This window comes from Bicyclus anynana, chromosome 21 (assembly GCF_947172395.1).
Source record: "Bicyclus anynana chromosome 21, ilBicAnyn1.1, whole genome shotgun sequence".
Taxonomy (NCBI): Eukaryota; Metazoa; Arthropoda; class Insecta; order Lepidoptera; family Nymphalidae; genus Bicyclus; species Bicyclus anynana.
In genome coordinates, this window is record NC_069103.1 from 4,166,135 (window position 1) to 4,180,770 (window position 14,636).

The 14,636-nt window shown below is 35.3% G+C and overlaps 1 protein-coding gene across 1 annotated transcript in view; it reads right to left on the reverse strand.

Moving 5' to 3' along the window:
* Positions 1-14,636, reverse strand: part of LOC112044315 (ETS-like protein pointed) — a 210,684-nt gene that overhangs the window by 163,761 nt on the left and 32,287 nt on the right. Inside the window, exon 3 of the transcript XR_008251953.1 lies at positions 7,440-7,560. The gene's annotated coding sequence lies outside the window, so the exon portion shown is untranslated. The remainder of the gene's footprint in view (positions 1-7,439; positions 7,561-14,636) is intronic.

Below are 14,636 nucleotides of genomic sequence, written 5' to 3' on the forward strand. Positions count from 1 at the left end.
GTTTACGAATCAAAAAAGTGTGATATTTTTTTTTCAACCTACATGAAGGATAGTGCAGGTCTGTCTGACTGTCGACTGTCACCATACCCATGCTATCTGAAAAACGCTTTCGTAGAACGATAATTTAAAAAAAAAATGTCAACCCTATTGTTTAATTCAAGAGAAATATATTGCATTGTTAAAGTTAATAAGTTTACAACTACATGATAACTTGAACAGAACCACATCCGATTTGATGTGGGCTGGAAAGCTTTTTTTTTAAAACCAGGTGACATTCGAGTCTTTCCACTCGGTGGAGCGTAAAAAGCTGCTCAACACGCTATTGCGTATAATGTTACTTACGGACTTATTCAAGGGTTAAAAATGTTATTAATTAATACGATAATTTTAAACGTCGAAATGATTACCAGTCTTGCTACATACCTTGGTGTGAACCATTCATCATTAACAACCCATATTCGGTTCACTGTTGAGCACGAATCTCCTTTCAGAATGAGAGGGGTTAGGTCTTAGTCCACCATGCTGGCTCAATTTGGATTGGCAGACTTTACACACGAAGAGAATTTAGAAAATTCTCAGGTAGGTATGCAGGTTTCCTTCCGATTCTTTTCCTTCACGGTTTGAGACACGAGATATTTATTTTTTTCAAATGCACACAACTGAAAACTTGGAGGTGCATGGCCTTGACCGGATTTGAACACACGCAGTTTGTATAGAAATGGGAAAAACAGAAAAAATATTAGAAATTTATTTTGATATAGTAATTACGATATAAAACATGGAACCTACTTGGCTATCACGGTCGATCAAAAAAAAATTGATATTGTCTTTATTTCTAATTGTTTTTGAAATCAAAATATCTGGGAATTGTAGTCGCATATAATAGGTGTACAATATACAATTACATAGCATTTACAAAGACGTGGTGAAAAGCAAGTAAGTATTAAATATTTAGTTAACAATGTAATACGAGGTAAAGCGGATAGCGCAAACGAAAACAGGCTTGCGTAGTTTTGGCAACATCCTCTGTAGCGATCAACAACATGGGAAGTGGTCACCGCAACATCCTGGGGTGGGTGGCGATTGGGCATTCGTTATGCTGAAAGAATTTTCACCTCATTTACTCCATAGCAAAGCGGCATATGATTGTGTGTCATGTGTCAATAGGCTAGTTGACACTTTTTTAAATGGTTCATTATCATTCTATTCGTACTAGTTACTATTCCACGTTATTATACGTTTATTCTAAGTTAGATACTAGATTGATTTTTTTTTCATATTATCAGGCCAAAACGCCTGTTGGCCATGATGTTCTATATTTCAACTGTATCATGACGTCACTATAAAAATACCTTACAAACGGAGCGTTTGACAAAAATATTAGTTTGTTTATATTAGTAAGACGTCACAAAATGGACGACAGCGATTTTGACATTTGGAAATTTGGAAAAAATGCATGATTTTTTAATTTAAGTTTTGCAAGAAATATCAGGCTCCTAACCATTTGTAACCACCAAATTACATATTGCACACTCTTAACTTTTATTAATTACAAAATCGACATATTTCGGACCCTTATTTCATGTAATAAGCGAATTTGATTTTGTTTATATTAAATTTGATATGAGTCAACTAACCTACCCTACTAACTACCCTAATCTAGCTATGCAGTCTCCTACATTACAAGTATCTTAGACCAATGATGTTAAATATTGTTAGATAAGTTACTAGGTCATGAAAAATGAGGCGCTCAAAAGAGAAAATTTCCAAATCTCAATGTTAGTTTTGGTCCACAACAAACGTTATTTAAACAAATAATATCTAACTATCGTCTACAATGTCGAGTTGTGTGTTCAGGAAATGTAAAAACTGTATATACATAAATAAATAATGGAATTAAAGACAAATTTGTGTATGTGCGCTCAGTTTTGTAGCCTATTATTCGGATCACTGTTTGTGGTGATTTTGTAGAGACGTAACCGATCTATAGTATAAAATTATCTTTGTCTTAGACGGTGTCTGGAGAATGTTTGCAACGAATCTGTCTTTATAGAAGATGCTAGGACACTATATTTTTTTACAAATTATAAATGTTATTAATTCCGACTACTGAAAAGTAACTCAATAAATCACTTGTTGATGATTCAAAATTGTTAGAATAATATATTTTATCTGTTAGTTAGATTTTTAATTAACTTTGAGTTTCCTGTATTTTGCAATATGTTTATTCCTTTTGTGCTCCATTTTAGTAAATTGTATGAGACATGTTAGTTTGTTTTTAATTCAATTCAAGATTACTTATTACTAATATTATAAAGAAGTAAAGTTTGTGGTGTTGTAGGGGGTAATTTCAGGATCTACTAAACCGATTTTGAAAAGTGTTTTACCAATAGAAAGCCACGTTATTTGTGAGTGTCAAAGAATATACTTATTTTATTCAGTCATAAGTTATTTTCACGATATCTTGATATATGTTGATACAATATTTAAGTTGATCAATTTTAAATTTTCAACTGTAATATATATTTTTAAATTGAATTTTTAACTGTAATATATTTAATTATTTTTTATAATTCTAAATCGCCGAAAATTTAGATTTTTGGATCCCTGGATTTTTTTCAATTAGTTTAACTGTACCTAATATATGTTTTGAAATTGAAGAACTCTCTTTTTTTTTAATCGATTGAAAACATAAGTTTGGACGGTTGAGGAACTGGTGCCTCGAATCCCACTAATTCCTAAATCTACCACGGACTAAATTTCATACTCGTAGTTCTTGTTCATCGTATTTCTCTATCGCAGGACCATGAGCTGACATACTTTAAGTGTTAATAAAATGACCAAAATCTAGCTAACACAGGCTATCATTCTATGGCTTTTTTTTCAATTTATTTATTTTTAAAAGAATATTTGTCATGTCTTTACATTTTTTTAATGTTGCCAATCAAGTGATAGTTGTAGTACTGGGAGGTCGTATAAATTTCGATTTTGGTCCCTCAAAGGTCAGTGAACTTTAGTATTTACAGGCGTTGCGGCCCACCCCGGTGGTGGGATAGGGGCCTATTGTTTCACGCCGAGATGTGACGTGGGAACAATGTGCGAGCTGTATCTATTTACATGTCCTCTTAGCGCCGGCTTAAGTTGTATGTGGATCTTTAAGGAAATAATTTGTTATACCCCTACTTTTTATCACATTCAGACTCAGACCAATTACAGATGGACCAGTATCGCATCCAAATTCACCAACAAAATTGTCTTTTTAACGCGCTTACCCGTATATCAGCTTCACTTGTATGAAAATCTTGGAATTCTAATTTGACCCACTTCCCGGTCTTCGATTAGAACTAAATTTCGCACACGCTCTGAGTTCCGATGACAATACATGACTAGCTAAGAAACAAATCCAATTTTCCAAAATTTCAAATCCAATATTGCGGCCTCCCCAAGATGGCGGACAGGCTATTTGAAATCCACCCCTATGGTATGGGTATCAAATCTAATATAATCAAATCTAATAATACAAATCCATTTGTAATTTTTAGTGCGTGCTAAACGCGTGTTTTTTTAGTTTTTTTAAGTAATAAATTATTTTTGAGGGGGAGGAGGTAACACATCAAAACTACTTAACACAAATAAATATATTCTGTGTCCTTACACTACACACAACTATGAATTTGACACTGTGGTGGCTTTAGAAGGTATTGTCACAATATCACTTTTTCCATTAACGAATATTGAGTAAAGACAACATATAGTGACAATATCACTTTTGCCATTAACGAATATTGAGTAAAGACAACATATAGTGACAATATCACTTTTGCCATTGACCAAAATTGAGTAAAGACAACTTATAGTCACAATATCACTTTTGCCATTAACGAAAATTAAGTAAAGACAACATATAGTCACAATATCACTTTTGCCATTAACGAAAATTGAGTAAAGACAACATATAGTACAATATCACTTTTGCCATTAACAGAAATTGAGAAAAGACAACATATAGTCACAATATCACTTTTGCCAATATCGAAAATTTAGTAAAGACAACATATAGTCACAATTTCACTTTTGTCATTAACGAAAATTGAGTAAAGACGTTGCACCTTGACTTACATCGTAAATGACAAGGAAACCGAAGTTCAAGTCCACGAAGCAAGTAAATGTGTTATAGTGAAGTGAGGCTGGTGCATGGCTCGTAACGAGGATGCGCCGCATTATCCTATTCGGGCTTCACCTATTTGCTAATCATTCCAGCCCCCTTAATAGTTAGCGTAACCAGCGCACCTAATACCTATAGCGTGAAATTATACTGCAGTACTACGTCCAGCTACTCCATAGAACCAGTGGCGTACACAGGGTCTTTAACTAGGGCAGGCACTAGACATTGTAGGTACGTACCTACAAATTGTACAAAATGAAATAATCCTACTCCAATACAATACTAGAGCCGTGGATATGCCTCTGCCTCCGATTCCGGAGGGTGTAGGTCAGGTCCGGGGCATGCATCTCCAACTTTTCAGTTATGTGCATTTTGAGAAATTAAATATCACAAGTCTCAAACGGTGAAGGAAAACATCGTGAGGAAACCTGCATACCTACTAGAGAATTTTCGTAATTCTCTGCATGTGTGAATTTTGCCAATTCGCATCGGGTCAGCGTGGTGGATTGGTATAACCCCTCATTCTGATTGAAGACTCAAGTTCAGCAGTGAGCCGAATATGTGTGAATTGACTGATTCGATCGATAACTTGATCTTGGTGAGTTATCGATCGCATCCAAGTATCTTTAAAAAAATACATTTTTGAGAGATACTTGGTTTTTTTGCATTATGTATGTAAATATTGTATATTAGGTATATTAATTATAGGTACTCTTTTATTTTACAGGATACCTCTTAAGTCGGGAAAGGAAAGTTTCCTACAACATGATAAAGATGCTTGGAGGCCGTTGGATCAGCTTCCACCTTCACACAGGAAGTAAAACTATAAGAAATGTAAACAGTAATTGTTATCAATTGTAAATTATAATACTGTATGACTTTTTCAAAAGAGCAACTGTTGAGTTTCTTGCCGGTATCTTCTCAGCAGGACCTGCCTTCCGAACCGGTGGTAGAATCTTTACAAATAGTCAACTGACGTGTCAAAAGTGCTTGTAAACTGAGCCTACTTGAAATAAATGATTTTTTGATTTTGATTTTACAGAATTTTAAGTCCTAATTCGAGCGAACACTAAAAAAATCCAAAGAAACGATTAAAAATATGCGATGAAGCCCTCAGACGCCATATGTTTTACTTCCCTTGACGAAACTAAAAATATTTACTTTGTACTGCTTCTTCCTCTGCCATACCGGGGCACCGGGGCCATAGATAATTATATTTTCAATTTAAGTAATATTTCATTTTAGATGATATATAAATTTATGTTTAAGTATATAAGAAATTGTGTTGTCATCTATCGTAAATTATAATATTGTATGATTTTTTTTAAAGAGCAACTGTTGAGTTTCTTGCAGGTTTCTTCTCAGCAGAACCTGCCTTCCGAACCGGTGATAGAATCATTACAAGTATCAAAAGTGCTTGTATACTGAGCCTTGAATATACTTGAAACAAATGAATTGTGAATATTTACATGTTAAAAATGTAAAAGTTTTAATTTTTGGAGCAGCTACAAGTTAATCGTAAGCCTCATAAATTCAAAATGTTCACTAGTCTTTATTAAATAATAAAATCCATACTCAAATCCCATATCCAAAATTGTAATTTTGACACGAGAGTAGGACGAGAGAACAGACTTTTTAAATCTTAATAACGAAACGATAATTTTTTTTAACAACCTATTACAATAAACATCAAATCAACTGAGAAATGTCATCTACCTACTGTATGATATCCACGAAGGGTCGTTAATATGCACCGGATGACATGGGAATGACATTTGCTATTGACAGGTCACGTGATAAAGATCTGTCATTCCCATACATTTTTCTAGTTTTCGAACACGATCGTAGAAAGAGAATCGACACGCCACTTGGCTAGGGGGGCAGTTAACATAATAGAGCTCAAACCGGACTTCTAAGATAGGTGGGTATATCCTCTCGTCTAACGTTTACCGTTTACAGGGGAGAATTACAAGGTGTGATGCTATGATTGGAGATGTCATACTCAACCTTCGGGCGCGGAGGAAATTGCAAATAAACCTGTTGTCTGACTCCTGAATTATGACACGTGCCGTAGGTACGAGTATGTCACGAGTAGGTATATTCATAAGACGCTATAACCCAGGAATATTCAATTTTAAATGTCTCTATTGAGGATAAGGTGGCACATATTCTACCATTGTTTGATTAATGCCAATGCACAACTTTAAGCAATGTGTTAAAAAAACATTTACTTAGTCGAGGTTACTACACTATCGATGAGTTCCTTAATGATAAATGTGCTTGTAGGCCATTGGATCAGCTTCTACCTTCACACAGGAAGTAAAACTATAAGAAATTGTAATTTTTATCAATTGTAAATTATAATACTGTATGACTTTTTCATTTCAAAAGAGCAACTGTTGAGTTTCTTGCCGGTATCTTCTCAGCAGAATCTTTACAAATAGTCAACTGACGTGTCAAAAGTGCTTGTAAATTGAGCCTACTTCAAATAAATGAATTTTGATTTTTGATTTTGATTTTAAAGGTTAAATAGTAAGAGTTTAGACGAAATTATAAATTTAAAATACTTAAATAAAATTTTACTATTAAAATGAGGTATAATTTGACTACTTAAACTATAAAATTAAAATAAATTAAAACTAATACTTAAATACTTACTAATACTTAGATACTTATCAAAACTTGCCTCCCTTGGTAGGGTGCCCATCAAGCAGGCAGCATTCCTTGAACGATTGACGTTTCTATTGTTTTTTCATATAAATAAATCGAGGGTACTTAAAGAGACTTAGACAAGAATAAATAATATTCTAATTTCTACTATATGTTTTCTTTTTTGGTAATATTCTTGTATATTATTTTTTCTCTTTGATGCAATCGAGAATAAATAATTAAATAAATAATATTCGTATATTTATACGGTTTATTTTTCAAGACATTCTTACTGTCTCACACAATTGTAATTTACATCAAACCAGTGTTGCCATTATTCGTTAATTACTATTATCCACGAAAAGCCGACGAACCCATGCGACAACGTCACCCAGGTCCGACAAACTACTCAAAACGGGTGAAGTTGTCGCATGGGTTCGTCGGCTTTCCACGGATAATAGCAAAATAAATAAATTATTATATATTCATGATGAACTTCCGCAAAGTAACGCCTGTTTCTGTCCAATATCACATTACCTATGTTGCTTTATTTCCCATCTCTTCAGTAAATATTTAAAACAACTAGAAAACATAAAATAAATATTCGACTAGTGTAAAGACTTACCGAGCGATGCCTCAGGGTCTGTGAGGTCGGAGAGCGAAGGCACTTTCTGCATGGCACGAGGTTCCTCCGCCTCTGGAGGCTCGGTCTTGATGCCCTCGGCTGTGCCGCCGCCTTCATCGCACTAAAACAAATGAAAGTTGATCATTAATGATCATTAATGTTTGACATAGTGATCTGTGTCATCTGACCCAAGAACTGGCGCTTATTTGGCCGTCATCCGGAGGAGTAATCATCATTATCGGCGGTTTTTAACAGCCCACTATAGAACCAGCCCCGAAGAGGGGATGTGGAGCTTAAACCCACCACGTTGCTGATGCAGGTTGGCGGTCTTCTATCAGATTAATTATAATGACCGGGACCGACGACTAGTGGTAGGTGTACACACATCTGCATCGTAATTATCGGACGCATTGCATCAAACGGATCGTAGTATTTTTTGTACAGACAGTCATATACGTAGATAGTCAGTACGGATCGCATGAATCTACTGTAAAATTAAAAATCCGTACAATGCGCTGTCCATTACTTACAATGCGGATATGTGACGCCTATATTTAACGTGCTTCACGTTCCGAACATCATCATCAACCCATATTCGGCTCACTGCTGAGCTCGAGTCACCTCTCAGAATGAGAGGGCTTAGGCCAATAGTCCACCATGCTGGCCTAATGCGGATTGGCAGACTTCACACACGCATATAATTAAGAAAATTCTCTGGTACAGGTTTTCTCACGATGTTTTTCCTTCACCGTTTGAGATACGTGATATTTACTCATAATTTCTTAAAATGCACACAACTTAAAAGCTGGAGGTGCATGCCGCGGATCGGATTCGAACCCACACTCTTCGAAATCGGAGCCAGAGGCCGTATCCACTGGCCTACCACGGCGCTCAGTATTACATAGCTCACCCAGAACCTGGTGATCCGAATCCACATAGGCTAACTATAGTATCAACACAATATGCAATCAAAAAATCACCGCATCGCAAACATGATAGAGCTTTTAAAATAGTCGGTGAGTCAAGCTTAATCCAACTGACATAAAAGCTTTACAAACAATGCTAGTGACGTAGGCTCGAGGACAAGACAGGAACCCATTTTTTAGAGCCATCATCGGCATCACATTCAATATACTATTCACCGGGCAAAACGCACTTCCGCCGCCGATTGGCACATGCGCCGCGTTGGAAATACGAAACGGAGAATATTCGCAAACAATTGAAAATCTCGAGGACATTAGTCTAGTGCTATACTATACGACATAGGTTCCCAAACTTATTTTGCCCACTGAGGGCAGTAAGAAATTTTTGAGAGTATTTCTTTCTTTGTTTGTTGTTTGAGTAATTTATTTATTTTTCTATCATCCGCGAAAAGCCGACGAACCCATGCAACAACGTCACCCAGGTCCGACTCCGACAGGAGATGTTGAATCTACAACTAGAGTCAAATCTGAGGATGCTCCGGTTTCGGGGTAAAACGTACGTAGAGAGTATTTTGTCGGAAAATAAATAAATCATTACATATTTATGATTAACTTCCGCAAAGTAACGCCTGCTTCTATCCAGTATTTCTTTATTCGAAGAACCCAATTATTTTATTTAAATAAGAACTTTGTTCTTAATCTAATGAAGTATTTATTTTTTTCTTACATTACTGTAAGGAAAATTCAATTTTAATCAATAGGAAATTATACTATTTAAAATTAAATACGAAATCTTTTAGTTCAATTCTTATTTAAATATATGTGCTTTAGTTAGGCTTAATTTCAGTATGCCCTCTCACGGTAGTGCCCTCACCAAGGTGATTACATAAAAGTGTCTATTATTTAATTTTCTCCTTCTGTGAAATCTATACTTGAATTTTCCATAAAATACTATAATAATCCATTTTAATTTTCTTTGGGATTTTTAATGCCCCTTGAAAGTCTCAAACACCCACTTGTGGGCATTATCGCGTAAGTTGAGAACCTTTGCTATATATTGAGTATGTAGATACGAGTTCAGTCTGTAGATTTCGAGGAATTATAAATGTATGTAAATTATGCGCGATACAAATATCAAGAACAGAAATGCCGCTTTATCTAAAATTCAAGTGCTCACCGTCTTGTACTTTTACTTATCAATGTAACACAGATTTATTGTTCAAATAGAAATATCGATAGCATCAGAATTGTTCAATCAACATTGTAATTTACATCTTTGAATGGGGATGATGACTTTTTTATGTTTGAATATATTGATTTTTATGATACATTCGGGTAAATAAGGTCATTGTTAACTAATTTATACATAAAAAGCAAAGATTGACTGGATATTTGCAAAATAAATAACATTATAAAATTTCAAAATCTATTAAATTTTTTTATCGTAATTAGATGAAAATTCATACAGTTTCAGCTCCATTACATTAAATGTGACATTTTTCAATATGTGAACTATAAACATAAACGCACAAATAACAAAGATATTAGTAATTTTGTTTGAACGCCCATACAAACCTAACGATCAGCGAGCCAACGATGTCACTAAATCGTGCCATTTTGTATGGAGCGTTTTTCAGGGATCCGCGGCAGCGCCGCAAATCTGACCCTTTAAATCCCTGTAGCTCCGAAAGTAATGATCGCAGATATCATGTTACTTTTACAAAATTGCTTTGCTATTAGTATACTCTTAATTTATATACAATTTAAAAAACTTTCATCATCCCTATTGTAATTTGGCTGTATTACGAAATAATTTATTAGTTACAAAATTTGTTTTAAAACAGATAATTTTAGGGAAGTGTTTAAAAATGTAGTGGAAAATATTTTGTTTGCTAACAAAAATGGGCCCAATCTCTATGGGTCAACACTCTTGCGGATTATAAGTGGTCTCTGGTAGGAGATTTTCTTCTGGTAGGAGAATCCGGTCCGGGGCATGCACCTCCAACTTTTCAGTTGTGTGCATTTTAAGAAATTAAATATCACGTGTCTCAATCGGTGAAGGAAAACATCGTGAGGAAACCTGCATACCAGAGAATTTTCTTAATTATCTGAGTGTGTGAAGTCTGCCAATCCGCATTGGGTCAGCGTGGTGGACTGTTGGCCTAACCCTTCTCATTCTGAAAAGAGACTCGTGCTCAGCAGTGATCCAAATATGAGTTGATGACGACGAGCTTGAGGGCCCCTGAGCATTGTAACGCCTAGCCCCTGGGTAGCTATGCCGTTGCATAGGTCACTAAAACTAACGTTTATCTATCTTATTTCGTATTATACTTAATTACCCTGATGAAACAAACCTTAAATTGTTGCTTTAAAAACAATTCTCATGCGACTACCTTTATTATTTTAAGCCATTCAAAATAGTCAGTTAACTTAGGCCAACGATCGCTTTTTGGGTACAAATCGTAATCTCAACCTAAAATACGTAAGCTTTTGTATTTTTGTCGCGTACTCATCAGGTGTATTTTAAATAAATGAGGGAATAAAAGTGTCAATTACACACGTCTCGGTATCCAGTGTTTTGGTGTCAATGCTTTGAATGAATCATTATATCGCGGAAAACGTTACCAAATTATCTAATCTTAACACGTAATCACTGAGTATATATTATCCTTTAATTAAGGGTTTGCTAATAGTACTTACATCAATTTTGTAAAAGTAACTTGTATCTGCGATAACTACTTTCATAGATATAAGGATATCTTTGGGGCGCTTCCTAGGATCGCTTACAAACGCCCCATACTAAATACGGTTCAATAGTGACGTCACGTTCATTTAAGATCATTAGATCTGGGTTAGTTAGTTGGTTGGTTGGTTAAGGTCTAGATTTTTATGGGTTTCATGATTTATATTATTTGTGCGTTCATGTTTATACTTCTCATAACAAAACATGTCACATTAAATATAAGGAAACTAATAATGCATGATTTTTTAACTAACTGGGTATGTTAAAAGATTTTTGTTAGATTAGAAATTTTATTTTACAAATATCCCGGTAATCTTTGGTCTATGTGTATTAATAAGTTAATATTGATCTTATTTTCCATAATAACTATCCCATCCACCGATTGACGTCCACTACAGGACATAGGCCTGTTGTAGGGACTTCCAAACATCACGATCCCGAGCAGGAGCGTAGCAACATCTTTCTGTTTTAACAAATATTTACCCTTCATATCCCCCCCCCCCCCCCAACTAATTTAGATACAGGGCCCCTCCAAGGTATGCTACGCTACTGATCCCGAGACACCTGCATCCAGCGCATCCCTGCGACTCGATTGATGTCATTAATCCACCTGGTAGGGGAGTCAACCAACACTGCGTTTTCTAGTGCTAGTATTATGGAAAAGATCATTAAAAATTGAGCTTACCGGTATCCTACAATAGATCTAAATCACAGCCTAAACGTCCCAACGAAAATTAATTTAAACAGGTCAGTTTTTTATTAGAAACACCTATGACGTATGAGTATTATGAATGACTTGTACCACTCCAATTCATTGATGCGTACGCGATGATTAACCAGTAAACAGTGGGGGATATTTTTACGCTCTGCAGCGAGGGGTCGAGCCCACCCCTGCGCTTGGCACGTGATTACCGATATAGGGGGCACGATCCCAATTTATACTTACTTTACCTATGTCGACGATTGATAAACTATTTGTTATTTTTTGTGCATCCCCCCGGCTTAAATAGTTCTAATGGACCCCGTTGTTAAGTGACATGTAACCTTTGTATTGAATATATTGCCATTTTATAAATTAAATATTAAGTTTTAGTGTAATCTTTTAAAAGCATTTATTCGTAATAATTAAGTATATCAATGATTTTTTTTTTATTGTGAAACAATACACTTAAGCACAAGAAACTTAAGCTAACTTAACCTAATAATAGTACAAAATTAAAATATTAATTTTATTCACGTCTTCATATTCAATTGTTTGTTGATTTTAAATACATACTAGTTTTCTAAGTATGGAAGCAGGAAAGATTCCGATGGAGATTTGCGTAGGTCAGTTTGATTATATGATTTAGAATAACTGATTGTAGTAAGGTTACAACTACGACTTAAAAAATGTATTGTAAATATAGATCTAAATCTACTAGGATATCACTATAAATACAAACAATAATAAAGTGGTATATTTGTTAAAAAGTCTTTTACGTTACGAAGCTATTCAGCTTTCCTTTTGCGTCATCATCATGATCATTAGCAACCCATATTCGGATTACTATTAAGCACGAGTCTCCTCTCAGAATGAGAGGGATCGGGCCAATAGTCGGATTTCACACACACAGAGAATTAAGAAAATTTTCTGGTATGCAGGTTTCCTCGCAATGATTTCCTTCACCGTTTGAGACACGTGATGTTTAATTTATTTCCTTTTGCGTAGATATTTTAATTTAATTGACAAAACTTTTTGTTCTTACGTACATACACCAGTTCGACAATCTGCCGGGCTAGCACGGGCAAGGTAGAAATTTATCCACGGGGAAAGGATAAAACGTTTATCCCCCACACTCGTTTTATCCACTCACCGCGCATGGGCACGCCGGTGGATATATTATCCCCGGTGGATAAACGGAGGGAAAGACTTATCCACCCATTTGTAGATATCCTATAAATTGGCATTAGGTATATCAATAGTCCGAAATAAACGTAAATTTGATAATATTTGGTTATTTTGTGCATATTATTTATCTGTTTTCTGTTGGCATTGTTTTGTTTGGTGATTGTTTTTTGCGGTGGTTTGTAGTAGGTATCTATAGTATCTATCATACTAGCGGACCCGGTCAAGCTTCGTTTTGACATAAATGCACTTATTCTCTATCCCTACTCTACCCTTCTATACCTCTACCCCTACCCTACCCCTGCCCTACCCCTACCCTACCCCTACCCTACCTCTGTCCTACCCCTGCCCTACCCCTGCCCTACCCCTGTCCTACCCCTGTCCTACCCCTGCCCTACCCCTGCCCTACCCCTACCCTACCCCTACCCTACCCCTACCCTACCCCTACCCTACCCTACCCCTACCCTACCCCTACCCTACCCCTACCCTACCCCTACCCTACCCCATATTGCGAAGCAATTGTTAAAGACCAAAACATGCGAGACATAATTGTTTTTTTAAGTAAAGTTTTATCCCCACATCAACTTCACAGGGATAAATTTATCGCGTTTAAATGTCAAAAGTCCCAAAGTATATCATTTTATCCACTCCATATGCCATAGTCGAGGAAAAGATCTCCACGCGTAATGTCAATCGGGGATTAATTTGTCTTTCCCTTGTGGCCATGCTATGACGGGTGGATTTATATCCTTAGTCAGTGGATATAATGGGTGGATAAAAATTTTATCCCTTGCCCATGCTAGCCCGGCTGAAGTAGGTACCATACATGTTTTTTAGTTTTAAGAAATGTATGACAATTCTTTACAATTACGAGTACAACATCGTGTCACACATTTGAATATAGTTGAATCACACAGCTATTAGCTAACGGACCGCTAAATTAGGCGAGCTGGCGAACGATAAAACTAATCTAACTACAACACATTACGTTGAATAATAGTCATGTTTTGTAAATACGAAGAACGCTGAAACTTGAAAGGCTACACTTTCTGCTATTAGACTATTCATGGAATTATTGTGGTATAGTCCATCTATTCTGGGAAGTCTGTTTGGTTTAGAATGTAGTGGTAGAATAAAAGCATTTGTGTGTATAAACTGAAGGTTCGTTTATTTCAAGAAATTTAATTAGTTTTACACACCACCATAATAATATGTATGTGAAAATGTCTATATCAAACGCTTGTCAGTTCTGTACACCTTAACACTAGCATCTAAATTAAAAATTAAACAAAAAAAAATTAGTTAAGAGTATCTATACATATAGATAAAGTGGTATAACTCAAAAATTATAAAAATGGCAAATATTATTTTTTGTTTTCGTTTAAAAAAAAAATTCGATTTGAATTTAGACAAATAGATATTTAAGGGATTTCAAAATAATTATTATAGTTATTAAAGTTCAAATTCTAAAATCGTGTGTCTGTTTAAATTAATTCAAATGAAATTTTCCTCCTAATGTCAATAACTCAGTCAATTTTACAATCACAAACTTAAAGATAATTCAAGCATACAGAATCCTTATTTATTAATATAGTAGTCTTATACTAAGCCCATAGATTACGTACGCACGTTTAAAAAGTAGCGAC